Source organism: Schistocerca gregaria, chromosome 1 (genome assembly GCF_023897955.1).
Source record: "Schistocerca gregaria isolate iqSchGreg1 chromosome 1, iqSchGreg1.2, whole genome shotgun sequence".
In the NCBI taxonomy this organism is placed as follows: Eukaryota; Metazoa; Arthropoda; class Insecta; order Orthoptera; family Acrididae; genus Schistocerca; species Schistocerca gregaria.
Genome location: NC_064920.1, coordinates 139,542,732 through 139,559,922, shown reverse-complemented (window position 1 = coordinate 139,559,922; position 17,191 = coordinate 139,542,732).

Sequence of the window (17,191 nt, the reverse complement as noted above, 5' to 3'; positions counted from 1 at the left end):
ACTGTGTGCCGGACCGAGACTTGAACTCGGGACCTTTTCGTTCCGCGGGCAAGTACTCTACCAACTGAGCACCCAAGCACGACTCATGACCCGTCCTTAGTGGCTCAAGATTCGCTGATGGTGAGGAAGACCAGACAACAGTGCATAACTGGCTACGCAAATGCCCTCACGATTGTTTAACACAAGTTTTAATCTGCCAGGAAGTTTCACATCAGCGCACACTCCGCTGCAGAGTGAAAATCTCATTCCGGAAACATTCCCTACGCTGTGGCTAAGTCATGTCTCCCCAATATTCTTTCTTCCAGTAGTGCTAGTTCTGCAAGGTTCGCAGAAGAGCTTCTGTGAAGTATGGAAGATAGGAAAAAATGGCTCTGAGCACTATGGGACTTAACATCTATGGTCATCAGTATCCTAGAACTTACAACTCCTTAAACCTAACTAACCTAAGGACATCACACAACACCCAGTCAGCACGAGGCAGAGAAAAACCCTGACGCCACCGGGAATCGAACGCGGGAACCCGGGCACGGTGGAAGATAGGAGAGGAGGTACTGGCAGAATTGAAGCTGTGAGGAAGTTTCCTTATTGATTTGCTCAATTTATGGTTTAGTTCCTCCTCTTGAATAAATCATCGATTTTTTCTCTAACTGTTATCATTTGTTTGTCTGTACGTGTACATCACATCTACCGACTTCCGTCCCTTTAGTATAATCCCTTCGTGATGAGTCCTTTCTTTTTCTTTTCTTTTAAAGAGCGTAATTCTCTTCGAAATTCATCCCATTTATGCTGGATACATTGAAACTACCAATGCTACTTTGTATGCAGTTTTAAAAGCTACTCATAATTTACATCTTTACGCACATACAACATGTTAGTGGTATTTGGGAGTGGTTTTTTTTCAGCCAGAGCTATTAAGCTATTATATTGATAGGTAGTAATATAACGTAAACAAATGAAGAGATAAAACTTGATACCAATCATGAGTTTCTTTGCAACTCCGGGTTTACAAACCAAATGAAAACGTGTATCAGAATTTGTATGTCTTTTAGTTCTTCTCCAATTAATTCCGACGTCTCTGTACTTGGCAAGGGATAGTTGAATTGCGTATGACGTCACGCCACAGCGTTCTTGATTTTTATGTGACCACTATACAAGTTTTGTCTGCACTACTATTTCTTTTTCCGACAAAGGACATGCATTATCAGTGCTGTTTCACAATTTGACACATACACGTAGTACGTTATTAAGTAAATCTTTCGATAGTAAACAGTCATGAGGGAGGGAATTAAAGATGAATGTGGGTAACTGCTGGAATGAAACGAAAACTGAGTGCGTGTGTTCCAGGGCGCATAATGAAGAGAAAGCAAGAGGTAACACTCGTTTCACACATACCACGGAGACATAAGATATGCGTTTATAATTTAAATAGGCCTATTTAATTCTTTAAAGCCTGCCATCTAGCCCTGCCACGTTGCAAGTGCCACAGGTTCGGTACGATATTGCACTGCCCGTACGTTGCAATATTCTTTGGGGAGAGGCACTGCGGGGATCACAGCCGAATTTCTTCGCAGCTGCGAATATGGGTAACCAGCAGCTTTATAACGGAAAAACAACAGTAAAAAATTGTGTAGCAACGGAACTCCAACCCGGATTTTCCGCATTATGCAAGTGGTCGGCTTAACCACTTTCTTCCGATTCAAGCAGGTGACCGTCTTAACGGCTCTTTTCGTATTACTTATACTATTATTATTATTATTATTATTAGGAAGTAGAGCGAACAGCTTCAGGCCATTAAGACTAGATTATCTGCATATGTCCTGCAATGAAATGTTTTTGCAGAGTTATCCCAGAAAGATAACGATTCAGCGATAAAGATAGACAATGAAGTGATGAACTAAAAGTTGGACTAAATGACTGGATTTGAACTGAGGTCTTCTGCATACGAGGCATATTTACTACCAATTACACCATCCTCACATTAACCACTCTGTCTGGATCTGCTTAGACCAATGCTGTCCCTAATATAAACTGTGGTATCGATAGCTACGATGCCATGACGTAGGCCCGCTCTGCTAGGTTGGCACTACGAGAGACACCGACGACAGCGCCCTCTAGCCTGTGCTGTCCAGGTCTACGAGCTCCGTGACTGCTTCAGCCCATTTGATCAGGTGCAGCCAGCCAGGACACTTCGCACCACCTTGCAAGTTATGTAATATGTTTGCATATGTTTATCCACTAGTAAAGGTACTTAAACCGTATTTTCAGTACCGAGAGATTGGTACCTTTTCCTGTTCATGTCCCTTACCCACGCGCCGCCTCCCAGGCGGAATACAAAATAAAATTTAATTTATGCTTCAGGGGGAAAAGGGGGGGGGGGGGGGGCAGCATGGCCAGGCCTCAGGTTTCGACCCCTGACCACTCTGTCTCTATCTGCCTGAAGTTGATCGCTCTACTTCCTTATAAAAAGAGTAAAATAAATTAAGTAATTAATTAAGCTGTTAAAGCTGGGAAAAAAGCGGTTAAGTCTTCCACTCGCCTAAAGCGGGAAATATGAGTTCCAGTCCCAATTCGGCACAAATTTTCATTGTCATCATTCCGTTATACAGCGGATGGTTATGTATGTCTGCAACTGCGAATGCGTTTCAGGTTTGTTGCAGAATCGTTGCTATCTTCCTCATTAAAGCGAACGTTCTTCACTGCGATTTTTCCCAGATTTTAGTACTAGTCACGGTGTCATTGAGTGGCACTTACATTTTTACCCCAAATAGTAGTGGGATAGTAGCAACAGTAATGTCTTTCTCATCGTTCATTCTAAGAGGTATAAGCTAAATGCGATGATACATGGCCAATATGTAAGTCCCCCTGCAGGTTATGAACGCAATATCAAAATACAATTAGGGGACTGATGACCTCAGAAATTAAGTCCCATAGTGTTCAGAGCCATCCATCAAAATACAAATTCAGACAAGGTAAATTGTGTGTGGAATTAGATGTTTGAAATATTAAAATAAATGTGTTACTTTGATTGAGTAATAGTGAAAGGCATGTAAGGTCTCAGGCAAATCCAACACCTTCCATGAAAACCCTGACATAATAGAAAATCCGGCAATATGCCACATCGCTGAGAATAAATCCTGAAATTATCCAAAGTAATACGATCAATGAGTGAGCAAATGGAATACCACAGACTAACACAAGAACATCTAAATGCATGGCATACCTTCCCACCGTGAAACAGACGCTGTTCCGAGGGGAGGAACGAGAAAAGAAGCCGAGAGCAGAGCCGTATAGGCTAGAAGGCCCTACGATAACAGCGGGACAATGAGACACCTGCATCGCCGGCCGACTGCCAAGAGATCCATCCCCCAGCCCATGTTAAAAGGTAGAGCCGTCTGGAAGAACAGTATAGATCTTACGATAACACTAAAAGGGCAACACCAGCTGCAAGTTTTAGCGTGAGACTATACGCGTCTCTGTTACATAGCAAACATTAAAAGCATTGCCCCACCACAAAAAGTATAACGTTTCTCATTGGATAGGCAGAATTGTTGTAGGCGGAGCTTAAGGTTAACATTGAGACGCTGATTGGTCAGTTGAAAACACAGCCAGATACCTTTCTCTTAAAGCAACTTTGGTAAACAGTAGTAAGGATAAGTCCGAGAGAGTTGCTACCGAGATGGCGAAGTGTGTGGAGCTGCGCTGCCCGTCGCCCCTGATGCTGCCTGACCACCGACAAGGCAATGAACGCACGTGATGATGCATAAAGCTTCACTCAGAACTGCACAAATCTCAACTGTTACATTCCCTTTTTACGTAATACTAATTTCGATCGTCAATTAAACTTCGAGGTATTCACATTTGCTACTTGAAGTTAAAATCTGAAACGCAATGGTTTTTCTGTTATATAATTATTGAGAAGCCACATCAGCCACTGTAGTTTAAGCAAGTTACATAAGTAATTGAAGATAATTGAGGGTCTCTGTAGAACATTTTTGATAGTTTTCTCTTTTATGAAACTTAATTTAAACCTAGATGTGATATGGCATAGGTCATCCTTCGATACACTACAGAACTTGGAAACCAATTCAGGGAATGTTCGTTCACATTTTTTGTTGAACGCAGTTGGTTTTTATCATCCTGCATTAAAATATTTCCTTTTATCAATACCACAATTTATAAACAATGTTTTGTGAGTAGAATCAAACTTCCAGTGGTAAACTTAACGGCTTTTTCGACGTTATTGTAGCAGATAACTAAAAGTAGGAGAGCCTCCTACACCTTCCACTAATTTTAGTTAGTATTAAGATTCTTTTACAGGGAGTGCAGTGGAGCTGACGCTGAAATCATTAAGTATTTGATTATATCATCGCTAGTCTCACTGAACTCTTCTGAACTCTACATGTCATGTGTGGTCTGGCGTCTCCTTACCAGCAACAGGTCCCAGGTCAAAACTAGTCAATTCCCTAAAAAAAACACGCTCAGAGCGTCGTTGCGCGAAAGTGGTAGGGAGAGATGACTTACAACATACACCACGCAGAATGTTAGAGGCAACCAATCTGCCTCTCAGGTAGTCTTTTGTTTTTTCTTTTGCTTTTAGCACGTTCAGCAGAGAATCTTTCCTCTGCTTATATTTTCTGTAATTTTCTTTCGCAGGGAAGAAGATCACGCTAGGCTCTTTATTCTCACCTTGAATACAATCGACAGTCGACATAGTATAAACTTATAACGACATGTTCCAAACCTGAGTGATCGCTCATTTTGAATGAACGTATGTGTAAAAACAAATGCACGCAGCTGGGCAAATGTAGGTGGAACTTCTTGGTTTAGCTTTGCAGTAGCAGCCTGGGGACGCAACTGAATGACATTTTCGATCCACCTCTGGTGGTGACAGGTTGTCAAGACACTGTCACCATATGATGAGGGCGCCCAGACGTGCGGCCACAAGGATTAAGCGTTTCCGCATATGTCTTCTCATTGGAGGAGACGCCTACTGTTTCTCAAAAAAAAAAAAAAAAAAAAAAAACAGCTTGGCGATTGATCCGTATGCACCCCACCCAGTTTTGCCGCATCTCTACACAGAGCCGAGGCAGTTTAGATATTTGGAGATAACTTCTTAACGTGCGAAGGAGGCCAGCGACATCCCGGCAGTCGTTGTTACGTGAGCAAGTAAGTAGTGATTTTTGGATGGTAAGGAGTTCAATTTCCTGTGACGTTTCTCTATAACGATGAAACTCCAACGTTTACTAACTGTGCGGAATTCTTACGAGTGATGATTTCAGTATTGTTTTACGCAATTCACATGGAACAGAATTCGGTTAAGATAGTATCGCGTACCTATCTAATTTTCATGCCTCTTTTCGCTGTGAGTGACGGGCTGGCTTTGATGATTCATTATGTAATGAAAAGTGTTGAACTTTGCTTTCGAATTCTTGTGTGTCAATAATTTGCCCATCCAAGTTGTGTTTACTTAGCCACATATAATTGATAACTAATAATGATCGGTATGGAACAATAGTATTCTTGTGTGGTCCATAAAACTGGAGATAAAGGAGTACGCTCCATCCAATCAATAAATGTAAAAAATGAAGCTAGTTAACTAGTTATATTTCACCCCGACCTGCATGCTAGCACACTTTTCCTCTTCCTGTAGTTTCTAACTGCAAGTACACTGTGAGACAAAGTTGCGTAATATGTTTCCTGAAGTCCTGGCCCAGATCCGGCTTTCTGGAGTTCACTACTTAAAATTCCGTTGCGTAGTTTTCTTTTTACGATATTCCACACACCCCTCCCCCACAGTTGAGTGGTCACCGCATCTGACTACCATTTAGTGGGCCCGGGTTCGATTTCCGGCAGGGTAGGAAATCATCTACACTCGGGGAATGTATGTTGTGCTGTCCTCCCCATAATTTCATCATTATCGAGACGCAAGTCACCCAGCGTGCCGTCAACTGAAACGACTTGCAACTCATCAGCCAAACTTCCCCACGGGGCACTCCCAGCCATCGATACCATACGACCCTTATGACAGGGACAGTGGGCAATAATGACTTAAGACCCATAGAATATGAGACTAGTTGGCACGCAGGACGAGCAGATAGTGCCAAGCACGATATTTGTGCGTAATTAGCAACGATGACACTGACCTTCTGCGCGGGATTAGCCGAGCGGTCCGAGGCGCTGCAGTCATGGACTGTGCGGTTGGTCCCGGCGGAGGTTCGAGTCCTCCCTCGGGCATGGGTGTGTGTGTTTGGCCTTAGGATAATTTAGGTTAAGTAGTGTGTACGCTTAGGGACTGATGATCTGAGCCGTTAAGTCCCATAAGATGTCACACACATTTGAACATTTCTTTTTCACACTGACCTTCTATACAAACAAAATAAAAAAACATTATAGAGATTTGAAGGGGTGTTTTTTTCCGACGTCCGACCATGGGCACTTGTTTATCGAGTTTGGTGCTTTTGCTGACTGAGCTCTCCGCCACCTCACTGCTCGCTGCTCGGCAATGATGAATCAAATACACTGCGTCTTACCGGCTCATTTAACATGCAACATCGCTGCTTGCTACTATTCTCGCCAGGTGATGATATCAAGCTGGTCACTGTTACACACTGCCACTAACGCCGTTTGTCCCGAAACTTGAGCAATGATTATCTACTTCAAGCTTCCTCCAGCATTGCCTCACTTGACGCTGCTATCACGCTGCTCGATATGTGAACATCTGCAGGGTGGGTACTTCTGGCGAGCAGGGAGCAGCCGGGCTGGGGCACAAGTACACTGAAGAGCCAAAGGAACAGCTACACCTGCCTAATACCGTGTAGAGCCCCCGCGAGCACGCACATATGCCCTAACACGGCGTGGCATGGAGTCGACTATTGCCTGACGTAGTGTCGGAGGGAACTGACACCGTCAATCCTACAGGACTGTCCGTAAATCTGTAGGAGTACGACGGACTTGAGATCTGAACAGCACGTTACAAGGCATCCCAAATATGCTCAATAATGTTCATGTCTGATAGGTTTGGTGGCCAGTGGAAGTGTTTAAAATTTGAAGAGTGTCCCTGGAGCCACACTGTAGCAGTTCTGGACGTGTGGGGTGACGCATTGTCCTGTTGGAATTGCACAAGTCCGTGGAATGCACAATGGAGATACACTCCTGGAAATTGAAATAAGAACACCGTGAATTCATAGTCCCAGGAAGGGGAAACTTTATTGACACATTCCTGGTGTCAGATACATCACATGATCACACTGACAGAACCACAGGCACATAGACACAGGCAACAGAGCATGCACAATGTCGGCACTAGTACAGTGCACATCCACCTTTCTCAGCAATGCAGGCTGCTATTCTCCCATGGAGACGATCGTAGAGATGCTAGATGTAGTCCTGTGGAACGCCTTGCCATGCCATTTCCACCTGGCGCCTCAGTTGGACCAGCGTTCGTGCTGGACGTGCAGACCGCGTGAGACGACGCTTCATCCAGTCCCAAACATGCTCAATGGGGGACAGATCCGGAGATCTTGCTGGCCAGGGTAGTTGACTTACACCTTCTAGAGCACGTTGGGTGGCACGGGATACATGCAGACGTGCATTGTCCTGTTGGAACAGTAAGTTCCCTTGCCGGTCTAGGAATGGTAGAACGAGGGGTTCGATGACGGTTTGGATGTACCGTGCACTATTCAGTGTCCCCTCGACGATCACCAGAGGTGTACAGCCAGTGTAGGAGATCGCTCCCCACACCATGATGCCGGGTGTTGGCCCTGTGTGCCTCGGTCGTATGCAGTCCTGATTGTGGCGCTCACCTGCACGGCGCCAAACACGCATACGACCATCATTGGCACCAAGGCAGAAGCGACTCTCATCGCTGAAGACGACACTTCTCCATTCGTCCCTCCATTCACGCCTGTCGCGACACCACTGGAGGCGGGCTGCACGATGTTGGGGCGTGAGCGGAAGACGGCCTAACGGTGTGCGGGACCGTAGCCCAGCTTCATGGAGACTGTTGCGAATGGTCCTCGCCGATACCCCAGGAGCAACAGAGTCCCTAATTTGCTGGGAAGTGGCGGTGCGGTCCCCTACGGCACTGCGTAGGATCCCACGGTCTTGGCGTGCATCCGTGCGTCGCTGCGGTCCGGTACCAGGTCGACGGGCACGTGCACCTTCCGCCGACCACTGGCGACAACATCGATGTACTGTGGAGACCTCACGCCCCACGTGTTGAGCAATTCGGCGGTACGTCCACCCGGCCTCCCGCATGCCCACTATACGCCCTCGCTCAAAGTCCGTCAACTGCACATACGGTTCACGTCCACGCTGTCGTAGCATGCTACCAGTGTTAAAGACTGCGATGGAGCTCCGTATGCCACGGCAAACTGGCTGACACTGACGGCGGCGGTGCACAAATGCTGCGCAGCTAGCGCCATTCGACGGCCAACACCGCTGTTCCAGGTGTGTCCGCTGTGCCGTGCGTGTGATCATTGCTTGTACAGCCCTCTCGCAGTGTCCGGAGCAAGTATGGTGGGTCTGACACACCGGTGTCAATGTGTTCTTTTTTCCATTTCCAGAAGTGTAAATGGATGGAGGTGATCAGACAGGATGCTTACGTACGTGTCACCTGTCAGAGTCGTATGTTTTGTTTCATGGGTCCCATATTATACCAACTGCACAAGCCCCACATCATTACAGAGCGCCACCAACTTGAACTGTCCCCTGTTCACATGCAGGGTCTGTGGATTCATGAGGTTGTCTCCTCTCGATACAATTTGAAACGAGACTCGTTCGACCAGGCAACATGTTTCCAGTCATCAACAGTCCAATGTTGGTGTTGATGGGCCCAGGCGAGGCGCATAGGTGTCGTGCAATCAAGGATATACGAGTGGGCCTTCGGCTCCGAAAACCCATAATAATGATGTTTCGTTGAATGGTTCGCATACTGACACTTGTTGATTTCCCAGCATTGAAATCTGTAACAGTTTGCGGAAGAGTTGCACTTCCGTCACGTTGAACGATTCTCTTAAGTCGTCGTTGGTCCCGTTCTTGCAGGATCTTTTTCCGGCCGTAGAGATGTCATCGATTCGATGTTTTACCGGATTCCTCATATTCACGGTACACTAGTGAAATTGTCGTGGAAAATCCCTACTTCATCGTTACCTCGGAGGTGCTGTGTCCCATCGCTCGTGCGCCGACTGTAGCCCCACATTCAAACTCACTTAAATCATGATAACCTGCCATTGTAGCAGCAGTAACTAATTTAACAACTGCACCCGGCGCTAATTGTCTTATATAGGCGTAGCACCGTATTCTGTCTGTTTACATATCTCTGTATATGAATACGTATGCATATAACAGTTCTTTTAGCGCTTAAGCGTACAAAAACGCCTCAGGTTAGCAGCGAGGTGCGATGTTCCGGCAGTGAAGATGCAGCATAAATGTGCCCTAAAGCCGTCCTCTCACGGGGTATGAAAACTGACGTGAACGAGGTGCTGGTGACTTCCAAGCGTGGAATTACGCCTTCCAGTACACTGCAGAGCGTGAAATGGAGAATCTGGCGTGTCGGATTTCTGCCTCGTGAAGTGGAACGTGGCCAATAAGACATGACATCGGTTTTACGTCAGAAGCAGAAATTACGAGCGGCCGTATTATATTGAGCGAAACTACGTACTTGGTGGATTTACTTCATCATAGAGTACATAGCATGAATATACGGTGCTTCAAAACATCAGCAAAGTGAGAATCTCTGGAAAACGCGTCATTTTAGCTACAAATTGTTATAAGAAGCAAAAGCCTTCCTGTGTTTAATATTTCTACCCGGTATAGCTTGTCTGCTATGAAAGAATATCGTCTGAGGCTGCTGCACGCTTATGATATATCAAAAGCGCACCGTTTTGTTACAATCTATCTTAGTTAAATATCAAATAATGAAATTTGTAGATACAGTCTTTGGACGGTATGTGTCGTACACAGAGACCATTTGACCCATTGAAATAGTGCTCAGTTGTTAGTATTGTGAGATATGAAGTGAAAGGTAGTGGATTCGAAAGTATCTCCTATCAAATATATATATTTTTTTGCTTTTTCGTTTTTTAAAAAAGATTCTGGGTTTTCTTACTAATTTATTAGAAGTGTTGCCTGTACTAGCCATTTTTTTAGTCTTCAGGCTTGTGGTTGGTTTGATGCGGCCCGCCACGAATTCCTCTCCTGTGCCAACCTCTTCACCTCAGAGTAGCACTTGCAACCTACGTCCTCAATTATTTGCTGGATGTATTTCAGTCTCTGCTTCCTCTACAGTTTTTGCCCTGTGAGCTCTTTCTAGTACCATAGATGTCATTGTCTGATGTCTTAACAGATGTCCTATCATCCTGTCCCTTCTCCGTATCAGTGTTTTCCACAGAGTCCTTTCCCCACCGATTTTGCACAGAACCTCCTCATATCTTATCAGTCCACCTAATTTTCAACATTCGTCTATAGCACCAAATCTCAAATGCTTCGATTCTCTTCTGTTGCCGTTTTGTCACAGTGCATGTTTCTTTACGATACAATGCTGTACTCCAGACGTACTTTCTAAGAAATTTCTTCCTCAAATTAAGGTGGTGGTGGTGGTTAGTTTTTAACGTCCCGTTGACAACGAGGTCATTAGAGACGGAGCGCAAGCTCGGGTTAGGGAAGGATTGGGAAGGAAATCGGCAGTGCCCTTTCAGAGGAACCATCCCGGAATTTGCCTGAAACGATTTAGGGAAGTCACGGAAAACCTAAATCAGAATGGCTGGAGACGGGATTGAACCGCCGTCCTCCCGAATGCGAGTCCAGTGTGCTAACCACTGCGGCACCTCGCTCGGTCTCAAATTAAGGCCGATATTGATATTAGTAGACTTCTCTTGGCCGGAAATGCCCTTTTGCCATTGCCAGTCTGCTTTTGACGTCCTCCCTACTCCGTTCATCATTGACTATTTTGCTGCCTAGGTAGAAGAATTCCTTAACTTCACCTACTTCGTGACCTACAGTCCTGATCTTAAGTTTCTCTCTGTATTCATTTCTGCTACTTGTCATTAGTGTCATCTTTCTTCGATTTATTCTAAACTCATTAGAGTGTTCATTCCGTTCAGGAGATCATGCAGTTCTTCTTCACTTTAACTTGGGATAGCAATGTCATCAGCGAATCATATCATTGATATCCTTTCACTAGAATTTTAATTCCACACCTGAACTTTTCTTTTCTTTCCATCATTGCTTCCTCGATGTACAGATTTAACCGTAGGGGAGAGACACTACATCCCTGTCTTACACCCTTTTTGATTCGAGCACTTCGTTCTTGGTCGTCCACTCTTATTATTCCGTCTTGTACATATTGTATATTACCCATCCAACCCTATGGTTTAACCCCATTTTTCTCAGAATTTCTAACATGTTTCACTATTTTACGTTGTTGAACGCTTTTTCCACGTCGACAAATTTTATGAACGTGTCTTGATTTCTCATTAGTCTTGCTTCCATTATCAACCGTAACGACGAAATTGTTTCTCCGGTGCCTTCGCTTTTCCTAAAGCCAAACTGATCGTCATCTAAAACATTCTCGATTTTATTTTCCATCCTTCTGTATATTGTCCTCGTCAGCAACTTGAATGCATGAGGTGTTACTCTGATTATGGGCTAATTCTCCCACTTGCCAGTTCTTGCAACCTTCGGACTTGTGTGGATGATTTTTTCCGAAAGTCAGATAGTATTTCGCCAGACTCATACATTCTAGACGCGAGTGTGAATAGTTGTTTTTTGCCACTTTCCGAAATGATTTCATACATTCTAATGTAATGTTGTCTATCCTTTCTGCCTTCGTTGATCTTAAGTCCTTCATTGTTCTCTTTAATCCTGATTTTAATATTGGATCCCCAATCTCTTCTATATCGGCTCTGTTTCTTCTTCTATCACATCGGACAAATCTTCCCCGTCATAGAGGCCTTCAATGCACTCTTTCCATCTATCCACCCTCCCCTCTGCATTTAACAGTGGAATTCCCGTTGCACTCTTAATGTTACGACCCTTGCTTTTAATTTCATAGAAGGTTGCTTTGACTTTCCTATATGCTGAGTCAGTCCTTCCGACAGTCATTTCTTTTTCGATTTCTTCACATTTTTCATGCAGCCATTTCCTCTTAGCTCCCCTGCACTTCCTATTTGTTTCATTCCTAAGTGACTTGTATTTCTGTCTTCCTGTATTACCCTGAAAATTTTTGCACTTCCTTCTTTCGTCGAAGTATTTCATCTGTTACCCATGGTTTCTTTGCAGTCACCTTCTTTGTACCTATATTTTTCTTTACAACTTCTGTGATTGGCCTTTTTACTGATGTTCACTGCTGTTTAACTGCACTACCTACTGAGGTAATCTTTATTGCCTTTTCTCAAGATCTGTTAAACTTTAGCCTACTCTTCATGACTACTAACTTGTGATTTGAGTCTGTATCACGTCCTGGGTACGACCTACAATCCATTATCTGTTTTCGGAAACTCGGTTCGACTGTGATGTAACATAACTGAAGTCTTCCAAAAACACCCAGCCTTCGTCAAGTGTACCTTCTCCTCTTGTGATTCTTGAACAGAGTATTCGCTATTACTAGCTGAACTTTGTTACAGAACTCAATTAATCCTTCTCCTCTCTCATTCCTTGTGCCAAGTCCATATTCTCCTGTAACCTCTTCTTCTACTCCTTCCCCTGTAACTGCATTCCAGTCCCCCATGACTATGAGATTTTGATCTTCCTTCAGAGGTACTGTATTATCCTTTCAATATTCTGATAAACTTTTTCTATCACCTCATCTTCAGCTTGCGACGTCGGCATGTATACGTCAACTACCGTTGTCGGTGTTCATTTGCTGTCGATTCTGATAAGAACAACCCTATCACAGAACTGTTCACAGTAACACACTCTCTACCCTAACTTTCTATTCATAACGAATCCTACTCCAGTTTTACCATTTTCTGCTGCTGTTGATACTACCCTATACTCATCTGGTCAGAACCCGTTCTCTTCTTTCCACCCCTACTACATCTAGACTGAGCCTTTGTATTGGACTTTTTAGATTTTTTAATTTCCCTACAGTGTTCAAGCTCCTGACATTCGACGCCCCGACTCGTAGAACGTCATCCATTCGTTGTTCATATTTATTATAAATAACGTATTTACTGCAATTCTCTTTGCAGTGACCAACGACTGGAATGTTTCCCCGGTAGCCACGAATCTTGACGTAACTGGCACTCTGCGTCAGGAGGTAAAGACACTGGAAGTTTTTACTCATATGAGACTTTGTGAAAAATATGTATATCTATCCCTTGGTTTTATGGACTGCCTCGTGTTTGCATCTTGTCGGTAAATACCTTTTTCAGTGATGGTGCGCAGCTTTAAAAAGAGAGAATATGGATATCAAGCAAGCACAGACTGACATTAGACACTGTAACAGTATTCAATTTAAAACCGAATATAAGGTGAAGCATCAGTTCAGTTAACAACAAGAAATGACTTCTGCCAGTATGTATGTCAGATCATTGTACAGTCTTATTCGCTGTTCAAGCCATTGTTGAGTCCAGAATCTTCTTCGCGATTTCCTCCGCTTTTCTTCGACAGTCACTAACAGTTTTAATGTAGCTACTTTTCGCATGTCCGTTTTTGTAAAGAAACTGAGTGATTTACGCTGCAGCAGTCCCAGCAGGTGCCGCACGCTGCCACTGGGGAGGGCTGAGGGCGCACAGCGTTACTAGCTCGTCCTGTGTGCCGCTGGCGCCACATCTCGAGAGGTGGGCTGTCACGTTCACGTCCGCGACAACGCTAGCTGCCTCGTCTCGAGTAGTGTCGTCGGCTCAAGCCTGACCCTCTGCGTGCCTAACGCATTCAAACGTAAAACATTTATCTAGTAACCTCCAGAACGTATGAATCCCCAAGAAATACTGAAACTGTTGTGACACGCCCGGGGGTACAAATGGCGGGGGTCCCTTAATTGGTATAAGTGCTTGCTGCTTCTTGACCGTGCGCATTCTCCGACGGTAATTCGCTTCAATACTGCCCTTCGATTGTGCTGTTGCGGTATCAATCGAAGTGATAGGTGTTGCAGGTGTCAGCCAGCCAGCCCGTCCATCGACGTGCAGCGGTCCCCACCAACACCGAGCAGCGAGCAGCGAGCAGCCAGCAGCCAGCAGCGGTTACCGGAAGCAGCGGTCCCCGCAGCGCCGGTCCCCGCCAGCGCCGGTCCCCGCCAGCCCTGGTCGTAGCCAGCAGCCAGCGGTGGTCCTAGCTGCCTCCAGCAGCAGCGGAGGTGTCACCACCGCCCGCGACAGCAGAGTGGGGCTTCGGCCCCAGTCTCCTTCGTCCTTCGTCGCTCTCCATCCCCTTCTACTCTGTGTCTCTCGTCGCCCTGCCCGTCTCTCGTTTGCTTCCTTGTCTTGTCCTGTGTTTTTCCTCTCATCCTAATATCAAACCCCGCCACCTCTTCTACAGCCACCACCACTGCCATCGTCTACACCTCCTCCTCAGCTGCTGTCACCACTATCACTTGGTGTGCCACATCACTCCCCCCTCAGTCCATCCCCCCACTCCTCACTTTCCCATCTCCTTCCCTATTTGTCGCCCCCTCCCCAGCTCCTCCCTCCCGTGCCTCCTCTGATCCCTTCCCTCCCCTCCCTCCCCCTGATCCTTCCATTTCTGCGGCACCCCCTAGGGTGGTTGCTCGGAGAGCTACAGCTCCTCCCTCCTATGCCTCCTCTGATCCCTTCCCTCCTCTCACTCCCCCTGATCCTTCCGTTTCTGCGGCCCCCCCCTAGGGTGGTTGCCCGGAGAACTACAGCTCACGCTCAACTCTCCCCTTCGCCCTCGTCGTCATCATCTTCACCGTCGCCTTCGCCGTCACCCTCACCATCTCCGGCGCCGACTCCAGCACTGGGATCTGTCACTCCCCGCCACAGCCTTACCTCGGTCTTCAGCGAGGTCCTGGAATCTATCCTCTCCCGCCGCATCCACCAGCATCTCCGCCAGCACCGCCTCCTTCTGATTTCCCAGTGTGGCTTTCCGCCGTCCTTCTCTTCCGACGACCTCCTTCACCTCATCTCCTTTCCGACCAGCTTAATTCCCGTCGCTCTGCTATCTTCCTCTCCCTGGACCTCGAATGAGCTTATGACCGTGTATTGAATTCCGGTCTCCTCTTCAAGCTCCAAACCTTCGCCCTTCCCATTAACTACGACCGTCTGATCGGCTCCTTTCTCTCCCTCCGTCCTTCCTACATCACCATCCTTAACACGGATTCCTACACCTTTTTTCCCTCCTCCGGTGTACTCCAAGGCTCCGTCCTCTTCCCCCTTCTGTACCTTTTGTATACGGCGGACATGCCGCCTCCGTCACCCCCTGTCCACCTTCTCCAGTTTGCCGATGACACCGCCTTCCTTGCCCTTGCCTCCACCCTGCAGCGCTCCCAACACCTTCTCCAATCCCATCTTGACCGGTTCACCGATTGGTGCAACCAGTGGTTGCTCAAGGTCAATCCCTCCAAAACCCAGGCGATCATTGTAGGCATATCCACCCCTTCCTTCGGCCTCCTTGATTTCTATCTCACTGTCTATGGCCGTCCTATCGCCCTCACTCCCACACTCAAGTACCTTGGCGTCACCCTCGACCGACGCCTCTCCTGGACCCCCCATCTCCGGACAATCCAAGCCAAGGCACACTCCCGACTCCGTCTCCTCAAGCTCCTTTCGGGCCGTACGTTGGGTCTGGACACCTCCACATCTATAAATCCCTCATCCGCCCTATCCTCTGCTACGCCCATCCGGCCTGGAACTCCGCCGCCCCCTACATTTTATAAATCCCTTCAAATCCTTGAACGCCATGCTCTCCACCTCGCCTACCACATCTGTCTCCCCTCCCCCACGTGGATCCTGTAGGATCTCATTCCTTTCCCCCACCTCCTCCTTTTCCTTGAAATGATACGGATCCTGTACACCTCCCGCAAACTCGACCCTCCTCACCCGCTTGTCTCTCCTATCCTCTCCCACCCCCGCCCACTGCCGCGCCTGTATTCCCACGTCCCATCCGGTCTCCATCTCTCCACCCTCCTTATCCTCTCCCAAGGTGGCTTCCGGCAGCTCCCCCTCCCTGATGATGTCCTCTTCCCCTCCATCTACCCATCCTATCAACTTTGATCCTCCCTGCCCCCACTTCCTGTGGCCTCTCCTCTTGGCACCCTCTGTCCCTTCTCTTTCCTTTTCCACCATCCCCTTCCTCCATCCCCCTTCCCCGGGCTCCCACCCTCCTCCCCTCCCCCTCTCCCCTGCCCATGGCATCGTTTGTCCCCTCTCCTTCTTCATCTCCCTCTCCCACCCCTCCCCCCTCCTCCTCTCTTGGCAGGTCCCCGGACTCGTACACGGTTAGTGAACATTCGCGCGCCGGAGATCAACGCCTCATGTTTCTGTGTGTGCCATCGTTTGTGCTTAAGTGGTTCAGTGTCATTCGTTTTGTACACTTACGTTCACGTGTGACAACTTTCGTCTATGTATGTGTCCCGGTGCCTGAACAACTTTTATCTTGGACTCTACGCCCGTGAACGCCTCCATGTATTTTAAAAAGTGTTTGTCTCCGTTTATATGTACCGTCTATTCATCTCACATTGTCATCATTTCTGTCTTGTATTTTTCTCTGCGGCCGAAGAGCGGCGTAGTATGCTGCTGCAGGCCTGCCTGTAAACAGGTTTAAAATAACAATAAAGGGAAAAAAATTGACCGTGCGCCCTGTCCACACCGCGTACCTGATAATCCGGCGGCGGTCGTATTGTCCTGCTCCACATTGCTGACCGACCTGCCTGAAATAATGTATTTAAACATGCAAGCAGGTTAGGGGAGCCACTCAACGTCAAACATGACACTGTCCTACATCTGGTATAAACGTCTATATTCTGAGATGATATGAAAATCACAGGTTGTTCTGTTTACACTCTAAGTCGCAAGAGTTTATGCCAACTTCTAGATAATTATCTGTCCACAATATCGCTTGGACGTGGATACGTGTAACCGAACTCGGTACGGATGATTGTTAATGATGCGGAAGTCGAATGATCGAACGAAAGTTCTTACACTCGCCACGCATACACAGATTTCTTTTGGCAACTCTCCTCCTTGACGCTAGTAATGATATAACACTGCTCATAAAGTTAAATTACGGTTCA